This window comes from Scardinius erythrophthalmus (genome assembly GCF_964197995.2).
Source record: "Scardinius erythrophthalmus genome assembly, chromosome: 4".
Taxonomy (NCBI): domain Eukaryota; kingdom Metazoa; phylum Chordata; class Actinopteri; order Cypriniformes; family Leuciscidae; genus Scardinius; species Scardinius erythrophthalmus.
The window spans coordinates 4,170,393-4,185,181 of NC_138224.1; the positions used below are offsets into that span (position 1 = coordinate 4,170,393).

The 14,789-nt window shown below is 38.4% G+C and overlaps 1 protein-coding gene across 1 annotated transcript in view; it reads left to right on the forward strand.

Annotated features, from left to right (window-relative positions):
* Positions 1-4,146: 4,146 nt before the first annotated feature.
* Positions 4,147-14,789, forward strand: part of LOC308689737 (fatty acyl-CoA reductase 1) — a 36,596-nt gene continuing 25,953 nt past the window's right edge. The window contains exon 1 of the mRNA XM_081363616.1: positions 4,147-4,257. The gene's annotated coding sequence lies outside the window, so the exon portion shown is untranslated. The remainder of the gene's footprint in view (positions 4,258-14,789) is intronic.

A 14,789-nucleotide genomic window follows, 5' to 3' on the forward strand; every position in this document is an offset into this window, starting at 1 on the left:
TCCTGTTGTCCTGAGAGAGAGGGGGTTCTGGTCAATCTGATCATATTTGGGGGAATTAAATGGTTGCAATAAAAAAATAGATCTTTCAAGGAAGGGACTATCATATTATTTAAAAGTAAATGGCCATATGAGGGCGCCATGTAAGCCCTAATTAAGATATATACAATGGTATGATTTCATCAGCAAAAGACGTGTTTCCTGGTTAAGTCACCTTGTCCTGAAGTAGACCATTTGATCAAATGTTGGATAAAACATGATCCCTGGATATGGGTTAGGTTAACTACTACACAAACTAGTTTTAAACGCATTTTGCAAGATGTACTTTTTCTTAATGAAGCCAATATAAATAATAGGATGTGTTCAAACAAGTTTAAATTATGTAAAAAAAAAAAAAAAAACTAATTATGGGAGGAATGATTTGGGAACTAGGCTGAAGGTGTAGTCAAATTATGGGTGTGAATCAGTGCCAGCAAGGCCTTCTCTGCTGGCCTAAACACTATCAGAATTGCATTTTAATATATTTTTTCCATGAATGAGTATTAAATTATTCCCAACAGTCCATTCTCTTAATTTCATAGCTTTTGGATTCTTAAAAATCAAAAATTCCTAGCTCTTAATTCTCTTGGTTGCGCTGCTTCCAGTAGTGTATGTCTATGTTAGAGCTTTTATCCAATCATGTGTTGCCATGGCCAAAGAAATCTACCTTGATGGGCGCCTGCAATGAAACTGTTGCTTTAACCAATCAGATAATCCGTCAGATTTAATCAGCCAATCAGATTTCGATTAGGCTGCACGTCAGTACTTTTTTACGTCCTTTGATTCGATGGTTCAGAACGTGTACTTATTAGAGCCATTAGAGCTAGCGAACTGCATAAACTAAAATATATTCCTGTAGATTCAAGTTTTTCAACCCACAAATTAATATTTATTTCCCTCCTCGACCCCCAGCAGGTTAAAACCTACCGGGAAAAAATCCCTTATTCACCCTCATCCATCTTAACCCAGAGTCACGGAACATTACTCGATCTGTCCTGAATAAAAACAGAATTAACTGTCTGTAATGTATGCCATGACTGATTTTGAAGGCAAAATCTCGCTGATTTCATTGATTTCGTCCAAGAATACACGTGTTTTGCGGTGGCTGTCCCTGTGTCCACATCTTGTGTCGAGGCTCTCAGCCTTAAAGCGAATTAAAACTTATGCCAGAAAAACGACGGGACCTCGACTTTAGTCTCGATGGCGATAGAAAAGGTTGTTGGGACTGAAACGCACAGATAACTTATCCAACCAAGTAGCCTAATTTAAGTATTTTTGAGGAAAGAAATTAATATGGATTTTGTGTTAAAAAAAAAGTATTTTTGGTGAGTATAATGCATTTTTGGCCATGATTTTCTTAACTTTTCTTGTGAATTTATGATCGAAACTCCTTTTTTATTTTTATTTTCAACATTCATACTATTGTAACGTCTAACAAGGGACTATTTTAACCCTTGAAGGACAAGACAAGGGAGTCTCCGTTTCTGAATTTATAATCGGAACGCAAGAACAACTGAACACACAAGCCGAACTCGCTCGCTCGTTTCTCTACCCGGCCTTTTCCGAACTCACCGACAGCATTAACCCTATAACTGCCGGTGCAAAATAAAACAGCAATTTTACAACAATTATAGAGAGTCTGTGCGCTGCTACACTATTAAAAGTTATTCATTCAGGTTGGACACCACTGAGGGCCTAGGTGTGAAACGCACGGTCCGCCACTGGACTGTGAATGTTACTGAAATAATGTTGCTCTGCTATAATATAGCCTACCTACCTCGAGTAAATGCACATGAACAGACTGCTTGAGCGTCCATTCCTGCAGATAATGCACTGTGGTCGCACACTTTTGACGATAGTTAAGCGCCTTTGGTTAATGCATCAAGATAATTATGTGTGGGCTAATTGTGCAGGCAGAACACTAGTTACACAAAACTCTTTATATTCCCAGGCACTGCTAATGCAGTTGCACAGAATGTGTCTCGGCTTGCAATAACTTGTCTGGAGGTCAGTCTCTTTCTGTGTAATCTGTTTTTTGTCTAGGCTACTCGTGAACTCGGGTGCTTTCCATAAAGTAGCCAATAACAGTGCAGGCATGTTCCTGGGTTTTTATTTTCTGTAGACGATCCACAATTAAACGCCTCATTCTGAACCACAGAGATTACCTTGATTGTGCATTGAACAAACTTTATTCTCGGACCGTCTGACATTAGATGAGCATATAAAGTCCTCTGGACTCACTCGGAAACTGATGTTCAGAAAACGTTGAGGAACAGTGATTTTTCAATGTTTCTAAAGCGTTAAAATGTCTTGTCGTGATTAGACCGTCATTTAAAAGGTTAAATAACATTTTTACCCGCATTAACATTCTTTGAACGTTTACACCTATTTCTAATATTCCAAGAAGGTTCATTTTAACATTCAACTATTACAAGTATGAGATTATAAGAATGTTCTGAAAATGTGCTCAGAACGTTTACTCTCAATGTTATGAGAACGTTCAAGTAGAAACATCATAAAGATATTCTAAGAACGTTTCTCTTTCTCTTTCATTCTTAGAACGTCTTAAGAGTGCATATTAGCCTAAATGTATATAATGTTATGAACATTCTATAAATGTCATTAAAATAATGTTTTAACTTAACATTTGCATATGAAAAGAGACTCGAGGCCAGTTGTTACACTGTAAATAAATAAATAGGCTAAATAAAAAATTTTTGAAGCTGTCAATGAAAGATTCTTGGAATGCATTTTACAAGAAAATTTTACTTCAAACTTTTATGTTTAATTCAACGTGTCACTTGCCATTTCTTTGCAAATGATAAAAAAAATTCTAAGTCAAAATTGTTTCAAAGTGAATCCCAACCCCCTTTTTTTGCACACCCATCAAAATGTGAACAGGTGCTTACACTCTTAAAAACAAAGCTTACAAAAGAGGGCGAGGAACATTTGAACAATCTATAAAACCTTTTACAAAGAACTAAAAAAGAACCTGTATTTTTCTAAACTTGATCCTGTCTTGATCATGACATGAGTAATTGCTAAGATAACATAATGTCTTATTAAATAGAGGCATATTGTGCAGAGGACTGGTGTAGAATATTATCCGAATGGTCATTTTCTGTTGTCTTGTGGCATAGAAATTATTCAGTCGGCTTTGTACCATGTGTTTCTATTGTCATTATGACTTTTGGTTCTGTAAAATAATCGTGCTCGTTTCCAGCTTGTTTTTCGTCATGCTGTCTGGAATTCCACTGTGATGATCATGCAGGCTATATTTGCATTTATTCCGGTAATTGATCTCATGTTGTTAATCGTACCAGCAGTGTAAAAGAGTGAAAAAACAACATGCAGGAAACAAATAGTTTTCGGATAAGAACAAAAATGTTCTTTCGCTTCAGCTGTGAAACACTGCAGAATGCTCCACCATTATCTGTTAATCATTGCTCCTATGAATGACTTTTATGATATGAAAACATATGACTTTTTATAGTTTTAAATTTTGAAAGTTTGAACAAAATATTGATGGACAATGGCTAACCTAAACGAGGAATAATAACACCGCAAGTGTGCTTTTGAGTTCTTATGAATTATTTAGTCTTCACCTAGAATCCATCAAAGCATTATAAGCATTCTTTAGGTCTGTTTAAACCTTTCAGTAATGAAAGCCACTTTTTATTGTCTCATTTTCTCTAGCAGTGGCTTTGTGTGGCTTCAACACCTATAAAAATGTAGGCTACTCAACTAGTATATTTGATAGCCTACTTCATTTTTTCCTGGGCAATTTCAATAGCTTGAAGACTTTAAGGTTTGTGTCCTTTAAGCCTAGAAAGGCTACAGTATAATAACCATGTGGGGGAAAACTTTTAAATGTACAAACTTAAACGTAAAAACTTCTTTTATAGAGTTTAGTTGCATTTTATAACGTTTGTAGGCCTACTTATTATATTTATTTATTTATATAATAGTCTGTGAAGCTGATCAATACCAGTCCTGAATAAGGGAGTGCAAAGCCGGACACTTTTAGTTTAAGCTTAGTAAGTGTGTTAAGTGTGTGTTTGGAGTCACACCCAGTTCACACACACACACACACGCTTGTGTCTCCTCCAGCGCTGCGCCAGAGGCGCGTTCACTGCAGCTCTGTGGCGCGCGCACACGCGTTGAGAGAAGGAGAGAGAGTGAGGATCGGAACATCTTCACCCGGCGTGATTCATGTTCAAGGTAAGGCAAGATATTCTGCTTTCTTCTGTTTGAGATCAAAACGTAGCTTGACTTTTTAATCCCGAATGTAGCCTACCGTTATAAGAGAAAAGGCGTCGCGGTGTGTTGACGCATCCTTGAGGAAGAGAATGCGCTCATGACGGTCTGGATGCGTTCACATGTGGCTTGATAACGGATTTAGGTTGTTTTGGATCTGAATTATTGAAGAGTGAAGGGTGTAAAATCTATTAAGCAGTCTATCGACCCGAAGCAGCTCTCAAAACCTTGTGTACAGGACGCGTTCTTGATGCGTTCCGTCTGCGGTGCGTCAGGCGGCCGAGGCGGGCGTCTTTTGCCGCTGCGTTTTAAGATGGTCTGTCAAGAAGTAGGCTACAACTTTGACAAGCAAAGCGTTTAGTTCTAGCTGATTTTAAATTCCCGAACATGTTCTGTGCGCGCGTTAGCGGCGTTTGACGCGGGTCTGTCGGCGGACGCATGCTGAAGCGGACGCGTCATCAGCGGTGACTGCTGTCACTAATAATAATCATAGTAAGTGGTTAAAGTCCTCTTTCTTACTGTGGTTTCTTGTCACATCAGTGTTTAAATATGAGCTGCGGTGGCGGGTAAAGAAAAAAAAAAGAAGAAAAGAAAAAAGGTGGATGAATGTGTGAGCGCGCGGCGCCAAAGCTTCCGTTCAAATGTTACAGTGAAGCACAAATGATTCTTGAACTGTTGAGGTTTGGCGCGATCGAATCATCCTTGCTACATTGTTGCACTTGAGGATGAATCTTTTCCGGGCTGTATTTCATCCCAAAATCAAAAGGAAAAGTTATGTTTTGTGTTAAAAAATAAAGTAAAATTCTTCTCAAATGTAGGCCACTTAGGAGTCATTAATCGTTACAGTGCCAAATAATAGTTTTTTATTATGTTTTATTATTATTATGGGGTGGAATATGTGATCTGGACATGTTTTTGAAAGGTTCACCTTTCAACAGAATTGTACTGTTACAGTAAATTACATCTAATATACTCTGATGCCTGAAGGGACATTTGTGTGCAGCAGTAACAAACTGTTCAATTCAACAGACCGTAAACAACATACAGTCTCACATACCCCTGTGTGTATATATAGCGAGCTCAAGTACAGTAGAATGTAGGGAGACATGCCAGCAAGTTCATACAGTCACGGCACGTGCGTAACGCTGTGCTTTGACTAAAAGAGCTGTGCTAAATACGATGTCTGCTCCCTTATCTGGACCTTGATACTGATCCTGCAGGAGACAGACAGACAGACAGGGCCATCTGCAGATACTAGTGACCACAATCAGTGTCAGTTGCATCATTCATTCAGAAATGTATCCAATGATAAACATGCAGGAGTGAGACAGATCCAGGATAAAGTGTATGGAGGGCGTTTTTCAAGTCACAATGAAATCCAATATTTTTTTATAGAATATTGCAGCATATATAATAAATAATTAATCTGTTCACATCATTATATTCTTAATTCATTAACTCATGTTTACTTGCCTGAGAGCAGGGCAACCTGTCACTCACATGAGATCGACCAATAGCAAACCACAACCATCTAATCAATCTCCATAGACAAAATCACAAGCCATTTCACTTGGATAGACGTCACAATAGGGAAGAAAAGATGATTGCAACGTCTCTTTTAAAGGCCTGGCTCTCGTTTGTTGATGAATCCTCATTGTCAACTGTCATCTTACTGTATCTCTGACCTTTAGTTTGATCTGTGCCGTTCACTTTACCCTGAACACACTCCTACAGCATATCAGCAGTGTTCAGCACTGAGACCTCGAGGCGAGGATGTTGAGATTAGAGCTGACTTGATGATCAGCAGGCCTTCATGGGTCACACTGAGAACGAATGAGGGGGGTGAACCCAAGAAGTGCGGACCACCAGTGTATTTACACGTATTAATCTGTGGTTTACACTCTTAAAACAGACACGGAATTAAACGCAGCATAAATAATTCTCGCAGCTTTAACCATCTTGACACTGACAGTGAAGATGGTGTTATGTGATGTGGTGCTTCTTATGCATAAGCTGAAAGTCATAACAGGAGCAAAGCGGATCAGATTCAGCATTCATTTGCATAGAACCAAAGCCTAAAACCTAAACTTGAACCAGGGTTATTAGGTAACACTTTATTTTACAGTGTCCTTGTTATTATGTTAGAAATAACAGTAAATGATGCATAATTACATGCAACTAACACTCAACCAAACCCTAATCCTACCCTAACCCTATAGGAAGTACATGTAGTTGCTTAATATTACTCAGTACTTAAATATATAATTACACTGTAACAATGATACCTTAAAATAAAGTGTAACCAAAAAATATGACAATTTTTTTTATTTCAGTTAGCAACATTTTTCAGTTTAATTTAGTTTATCATGATGCTCTAAAATGACTAAAACTGAAAAAAAAGAAAGAAAAAAATCATATGTATATATATATATATATATATATATATATATATATATATAAATTATAAAAATGACAAAAAATGAACTTTTACTAAAACTTGAACTAAAAATTAAATGTAAACAGAAATACACTCTTAAAAATAAGGTTTATTACAGTGATGCCATAGAAAAACATTTTGGGTTTCCTCAAAGAACCATGCAGTGAACAGTTAAACCAAAAATAACATTTAAATTTTTTATAAAATCTAAAGAAGAACCCTTTTCTACAATAAAGAACCTTTTGTGGAATGTAAAGATTCTGTGAATGTTAAAGATGTTCTTCATGGAACCATATATTCAGATAAAGAACCATTATAGTTATGAGTGTATAAATAAAAGAAAGAAGTGATACTTGAATGCTGCTATTATTTTGTTCCTGTCCTACAGTTATTAACCGAGGATGTAAATCCAGCCCTATTGCTTCTATATTTACATCGCACAGTCTTGTTCTCCTTTTACTCATAATAGATTTTGTAGTCATTTTAATTGTGTATTTCCCTCTGGACTGGACTATAATTAATGTGACTTGGAGCTGCTATTTATACTACAAGCCTAATTAGCCAGAACCACTTCTGACAGAACCGCTAGACTAGCAACAATCCATTGCTGCCCTATTAAACAGGTGAATTATTGATGTATTTATAGGAAGTCGTTCTTTGGGGCGGCTCTGTCGCCTCACAGCCAGAAGGTCCCGGACATGTTCTCCCTGTTTCTGCGTGGTTTCCTCCGGGTGCTCCGGTTTCACCCATACAATCACCAAGAGTCGGAAATGACTAGATAGATAGATAGATTGTCATTCATTCTTTCATTTATTTATTCAGTTTTTTTTTTTTTTACTGTCTCAAGTGTCTGTGATATTCTGGTTTCTAAATGTCTCCGGTTTCTTCTTCAGTGAAAGTTAATGGGATTTTCTCACCTGCTTTTATTATCTATAAGACTAAAATAACTAGTCAAATCGGTTAAAGTTCAAAACTAATGAAATGCTGGATGAGTAAGTTTAACTGTAATATTTAATTATATAATCTTAGTTTAACACTAACTATGAGCAATAGTGACACCACAACTAATAGTAATGACTTTTTTTTTCTGAATCATGTGTGTGTGTGTATATATATATATATATATATATATAAAACCATAATATGCATTCTGTCTTTCTTATTAATAGTAATCAAATTAAATGGATAGTGGGTTCATCGTACGATGCAAGGAAATCAAAATATAAGAAAGGAGAAAATGAAATAACACAAGTACATGCAAGAACAGCAACCATCAACCTGATCTTATTATTAAAAAAAGAATAAGAGTAATAAATATGAAATGTTCATGATAAAATACATATTTAAATTAATAAATAAAATAAATGACTTTTTTTTTTTTTAGCTGAAATTGCATAGCAAAGCAAGTGTTTCTGAGCACCCAGACTCCCAAATACACCTCAGCTTCTTGCAGGAAAATATGTTATTTGCATAAAAGTGATTAATGCCCATGTTTTCATGTAACCCAATAAATCCATAACCTCAAACAGTCATACCTGCTCTTCTGTTTGTGTCCCAACGTCGCCTTTAGTGTCTGACATGCTAAAATGTTTCAGGAATAACATGAATGCTTTCACTTCAGTAACCTCAGGGCAGGCCAGGCTATAGAAAGTATGTCTTGCGTTGCTTTTGCAATCAGCACACAATGTACGCCAAACGCTCATCTGTAGCCTCGGGACAGTGTTTCCTTTGGAACTCAATTGTTTGACTTTCATGTTTTGAGGCATCTTGAGCTGCAACATTCTCTGAAGTGAATCATTATACAGTGGCTCAGTAAGTGAGTGAGTGAATGAATGATGTTGTGCAACTTCCTTTGGCATGTTGAGAAGTTGGTTTCTTTTTAAGAAAGGATTTATGTGATAAAAAACTACATTATTTAGTAAATGCATGTTTTAAGAAAGTGTTTCACAATCTTGTCAAAAAATATTCCTTGTCTAATTAATTCCCGCCCAAGGCATTCGCAGAATAAAGCGGCGAGGCCTGGTAGAGTTAGTTAGTAGTGTGTTGAAACTGGGTTATGTTAAGGGGCGGAACATTTCCCAAACATGATTGAAGCGCTTGACCAATCACAACACACTGATCCAGCCGACCAATCAGAGCACATTGTGCTTTTCAGAAGGAGGGGCTCCACAGAGACAGGAACTAAACAGAGCGTTACTGACAGACTGGGAAAAGAGGAGCTGCAACAATGGAGAATATGGGAAAAATAATGTATTCTAGTAGAGCCCAAAAACAAAATCAAGACTTTGAGGCATATTTGGTCCCCTTTAATAATGAAAGGTTCTTTATTGGCACTGATGATTCAATGAAGAACCTTTAACATCCATAGAAACTTTCCATTTGTTTGACATATGCCTCCGCAAACTCCAGTGATAAACGTGGATATATTGTGCTAGACTTTAAAGTGTATTGTTCTAATGAGATGACATTATTGGCCATATCTTAATGTACATTCAGCAGAGCAGTGAGTGTTAGAGTCATGCATTAGCTAATGATGTTAGCAATCTGCTCTCGCTGCTCCCAGAGGATATTTAACTGATGTTGGGCAAATCAATCAACACACACACACACACACACACACACACACACACACACACACACACACACACACACACACACACACACACACACACACACACACACACACACACACACTCAGTGCTGTAATGTGACTAATGGCAGCGAGTCAACATGCCTACTATCAGTAGCATTAGTTTGTCGTAGAACTTTCTGAACTTGACTGAACTTTCTGAACTTAAATTTTCTGAACAGAAATGTATTCCTGTGAACAAAACTGAATTTTCAGCATCATTACTCCAGTCTTCAGTGTCACACGATCCTTCAGAAATCATTCTGATATGCTGATTTGCTGCTCAAGAAACATTTATGATTATTATCAATATTGGGTCAAACACACAAATCTCCCTAAAGGTTTGACTTCAAAACATCTCAATATCTATGTACAGCATCAGTGACATTTGGACAAGTGAAATGTCTTTCCCATAGACTTCCACTACAAGTGCGTTACAGTGCAGCTCTTATCAAGCTACAACTGTGATGATGATAAAGTTTAACCTGTACTGACCCTGCAACAGCCCTCTAAACTGTAATCGGTAATCCGTGCGGATCTCAACAGATCTGAAATCCTCTTCCTGTTTGGGAAGCTTGTTTCCTGTGAGTTCATGCTTGTTTTGTACGCAGTGTCCTTTATAACCCCAGACGAGATTATGTTGGCCGGTGAGAGTGATTGTGTGTTAGGTTGCTTCGTGTTTGTGTCTTCATTCTTGGAAGAGACGCAGAAGCAGACGCCCATATAAAGTTGCTCTCGCCGACACTTCCCGTAATTCAAGCCCAAAATAAAAAGACTTAGTTGTGGTGTATTGTATCAGGACTGTATCAGATTGCTGCTGGAATATAGCTTGTATCTGACACTGCTGAAGTTGTGAATAATAAATCGCTGATAAAAGTTGTTCATCTTTCTTTAGTGTGTAAAGTTGCTGTTTGAGCATGAAAAATGTCTGCAAAGTTACAAAGTCACTCCAAAGGGAGATATTCTTTATATCAGTAAACAAGTTGTGTGTGATTTTGTGTAATGTGTGTGAATCAAATCATGAGGAAATCACTTTTATAGTTTTAGGAAACGCATTTCTTTTCAGCCGGATTACACTGAAAGCTGCCAAATGTACATTTGTTTAAAGGAACACTCCACCGTTTTTTGAAATAGGGCTTATTCACCTTCTTTCCTACATTTAGATAGGTGGGCAAATGCATTTTTGTCTCAGTGCATGCATTGTTTTAGTTTGACAGGGTCGGCGCTAGCTTAGCTTAGCATAATGAATGGAATCCTTTGTTGCCAGCTAGCATGTCCTGAGTAAAAGTGATAAAAAAAAAAAAAACCACCTAATTACTTCTTGTGGATTGCGTATTCACAACCATAGGCGCCGATACCGTGGGTGCTCCGGGGCTCGAGCACCCACGGAAAATACCGAGCACCCACGTGTGCCGGACTGCCAGTAGGCTACATTCATTTAAAATTAAACATAGCAGTTGGTGCTATGTGAAGCGTCTGTCACACTGTGATTGGTTATGTCGCTGTCAGTCGCCTGCTCCATATCCTTTCCACCAATCACAGCGTTTCTCGGATGAAAACGCCTCTTTAGTGACCCCGCTCTGTACGCAGACACGTTCCTCCTGAAGAATTAACCACAATGGTGAGTCAACAAATCAAATTTATACTGTGTGGACTTGTGTGACAGATTCCTGCACTGGTTCGGGTACCCGACGGGTGACCCGCAAATTTTACTCAAACGGGTGCAGGTCGGGTCGGACACGGGGGAAACACGGGTCTAAACACGGGTTTAAAACAATCACGTGCAAACGTAAAAATATATGCACATTTTTAGGAACACATGTACAAAAATATGCCTGTATTTCAAGTTAATAAAATAATTTAAAATCCACATCAGTTTATTTGAGCCTTGAGCCCACACCCTCCCAGGAGTCTCTATGCCTACTTTCACTTTTAAAAAGTCATCATAACCGCGCGCGCGATCTGCTTGCAGTCGAGATGGATGCTGAGGAGTTGAAGAAAATAATAGCTAGTGAAAACTGAAGAAAACAATGTTGTGAAAGGCTTAGCTGATCGCGGTAACGTGTCTGTTAAACTTTTCATCTCCAATCCTGTCTGTATAGTGAGAAGTGGCGCTGTCCTGAGTTGAAAGATAGCCTACTTTACGGCTTTATTATCAAGTAAATAGGTGTGTGTAGTGTTCGTGTCGGCCGCTGTCCATTTCCTATAAGGTTCTGAAATGCAAACATTTTTTTTTTTTTTTAAAGGGCGTGCTCCCATGAGCACCCACGGAGAAAAACATAAATCGGCGCCTATGTTCACAACAAGTACAAATAGGGATGCAGATTAACACTAGGTGATTTCCAAGGCAGATATTGACTTATATATTAAGGACTATATTAGGGGGAAGCACAGGCGAAGCACTGCTACTTGGGCGTGATATCTCTGCGCCCAAGTAGCAGTGCTTCGCCTGTGCTTCCCCCTAATATAGTCCCAAGTCAATATCTGCATAAGAAATCGCCTAGTGTTAATCTTCATCGCTATTTGTACTTGTTGTGAATACGCAGGCCACAAGAAGTAATTAGGTGGGTTTTTTTGTTTTTTTTTATATCACTTTTACTCAGGACATGCTAGCTGGCAACAAAGGATTCCATTCATTATGCTAAGCTAAGCTAGCGCCGACCCTGACAAACTAAAACAATGCATGCACTGAGACAAAAATGCATTTGCCCACCTATCTAAATGTAGGAAAGAAGGTGATTAAGCCCTATTTCAAAAAACGGTGGAGTGTTCCTTTAAGGCTCCTAAAATAGTCACTTATGCAAAGGCAGGGCAAACTCAAGACAAGCCCTGTTTACACCTGGTGTTAAGATGCGTTTTAGTCGATCGGATCACAAGTGGAAGACGCTAAATACAGGTGTAAACAGGGTCTGAAACATTTTGAGCTTGTCCACTTTTAACCACTTCCAGAGGTTGTCGAAAACGCATTTGACCGGATTTGCTTTCGTAGTGTAAATGCGTTCGAACATTCACAGAAGATCATCTACTCTCCTCCTACTGACCTAATGCCTAAACATTATGGGAAGAGCTCTAGCCAGACGGGATGTAAACCTGCTGAAGTTTGGTTTGAAGACGAAACATCAAACATTTGAAGGTTTGAAACCTCAAACATCAGAGATCATCGTGCTGGTCTTGTTTCCGAGGCCGGTGTGCATCCGTGCAGGAAAGAGGATGTTGTGTTTGCTCTTGTTCAAAGCATCTTCATGCTCTTGAGGTCAGTTGAGGAAGCCATTCTCTGATGTAAATACCTGTAGAGCTTTAGAAGGAACTGATATACTTCAACTACTTCCAAAAATCAAATGCCATGAAGCTGTTATTCAATAAAAACATCGTAAACTTCTACTTAAAACACAGAAGTTAAATGTGCTTGAGTGAATTTTAAATCTATTCAGTTATTAACACCATGACCATGACGTAGGCAAACCCATACCCAAAACTTGTGACGGATGCAGGAAAAATGGAGGTGCAACATCTCACTCTTCAAATAAGTGTCCCATCGAGTGCAGACCTCCTCTGTCACACATGAAAATGCCGAAATCTCTGTACATATACACCATTTCAACATCGTATGAATACTTCCGCCATTTCCGTCACTGATTTTGATGTTATTGTTGTGTCACATTAAGAGTGATGCAAAAGACGGTTTGAAATACGTTTTGAGCAGCCAGAGCGTATTTTTTTTATTGTAATAATGTTTCACAATTTTACTAGCCTGGTTAAAACCAGACCATTCTCAGTAGTAACTGAGTTATGGTCTGGCAAAGCTTCATTAATAACTCATTTCCAAAGGGGCGTCACCAATGGACGTCGCTCAAAGATCTAAAACCAATCAGAGCGATCGTCATCGTGTAAAGCCATATGCTGCGTCCCTTACACTACGCCATAAAAGTATGTATGTACTGTAAAGTAGGCAAGCTTTGGGACATACTACTTCGTCATCTTTATCGGACGGATCTGTCGCCTGCATCCTGTCACGTAAACTGCCCTGTCAATCATTTTGTCACAGTTAAAATCCTCTATTAAATCTAATTTAATTTCCTACCGTTTCGGAGAGAAATGTAGTAGCACGTTCATCTGCCAGTGGGTCTTTCCTGGAGACTGTCCTCATGTGTTTGCAATTTGAATATAATAATGCATTTAAAAGTTGATGTGCTTCACCAACGGATGTCGCTCAAATGCCTCTGGGCGCAATTGGATAGACCTCAGAGCGATCGTCATCGTGTAAAGCCCGCCTCAACGTTTCTGATTGTTGCCTCGATTTGGACGGATTAGAAATGGGCTTGAATGGGCTCTTTGCCAGACTTGCAGAGCAAATCTAAATTTGCCGGAAGTTTGTCTGGGTTTTCCCAGGCTACAATTTTACTGTATTTTTAATCAAATAAATGCAGCCTGGCTGAGCATAAGTTAACAAAAAACACTTATACTTTCAAAAACACTTATACATCTTATCAACCCTAAACTTTTGAACGGTATATAACTGTGGTATGTAGTTGAACGGTATATAGTAAACACAAATGAAACAAAAAAGCAAGCTGGAGCCTGGAGGGAAAGGTAATGCAAGATTAACAGAAGAGAAAAAAAAAAACACTAGAAAAATATGAACAATGCAGCACTACTGGTCTGAATTTTGTGAAGGGGAAATAAACGTGAATCTCCTGTGAGTCTGTAACAGCAGTCTTGAGATTTGAGCCTGACACCTGCGGAGTGAGAGACTGTACTGAGATCAGCTATTAGTAGTTAACACACTTTCATGCCGTCATCACATGTGTCTGGAATCTGTATTAAATACCTCTCACTATGGAAGTGGCTTGTCCAATTAAATTCACTGACCTTCAAAAATAACCTGAGATAATTGGCTCCCTGGTAGGACAGATTGCTTGTTGTGGTCGTATACAGTATCAGTCTTTGAGTGTGTGTGTGTGTGTGTGTGTGTGTGTGTGTGTGCGTGCGTGAGCAATGTCAAATTCATTCACAGATTCATTCACAGTGTTAATCCTCTCTGACCTGCAGCCGTTCGGTCTTCCTCATTCCAGTCAGTCGTATTCCCAGTCTCCCGCCCTTTCTTCCTCCAGAATGCGGCTGGGGTGTTTGTGATGGGACTCGTGTCATGATGTAATAGCTGGCAGAAAATGTAATGAGTCATAAATCGCTGCCACGAGACTTGATTTACTTCACTCTCTTAAAGCCGAGGGGACCGGAGGAAGAAAGGATGACAGACTGCATTAAGTAGATGCCGATTTTAAATGGATGTTTACTTCTTTTTTTCTATATGTCATTCCAATTTTTAATTTTCAATATCAATTTTTAATCAAGTTTTAGCTTCAGTTCAGTATATTACATTTTTAGGGCTGTCAAAGATGATACATTACTAAAATGATTTTAAAAACATTT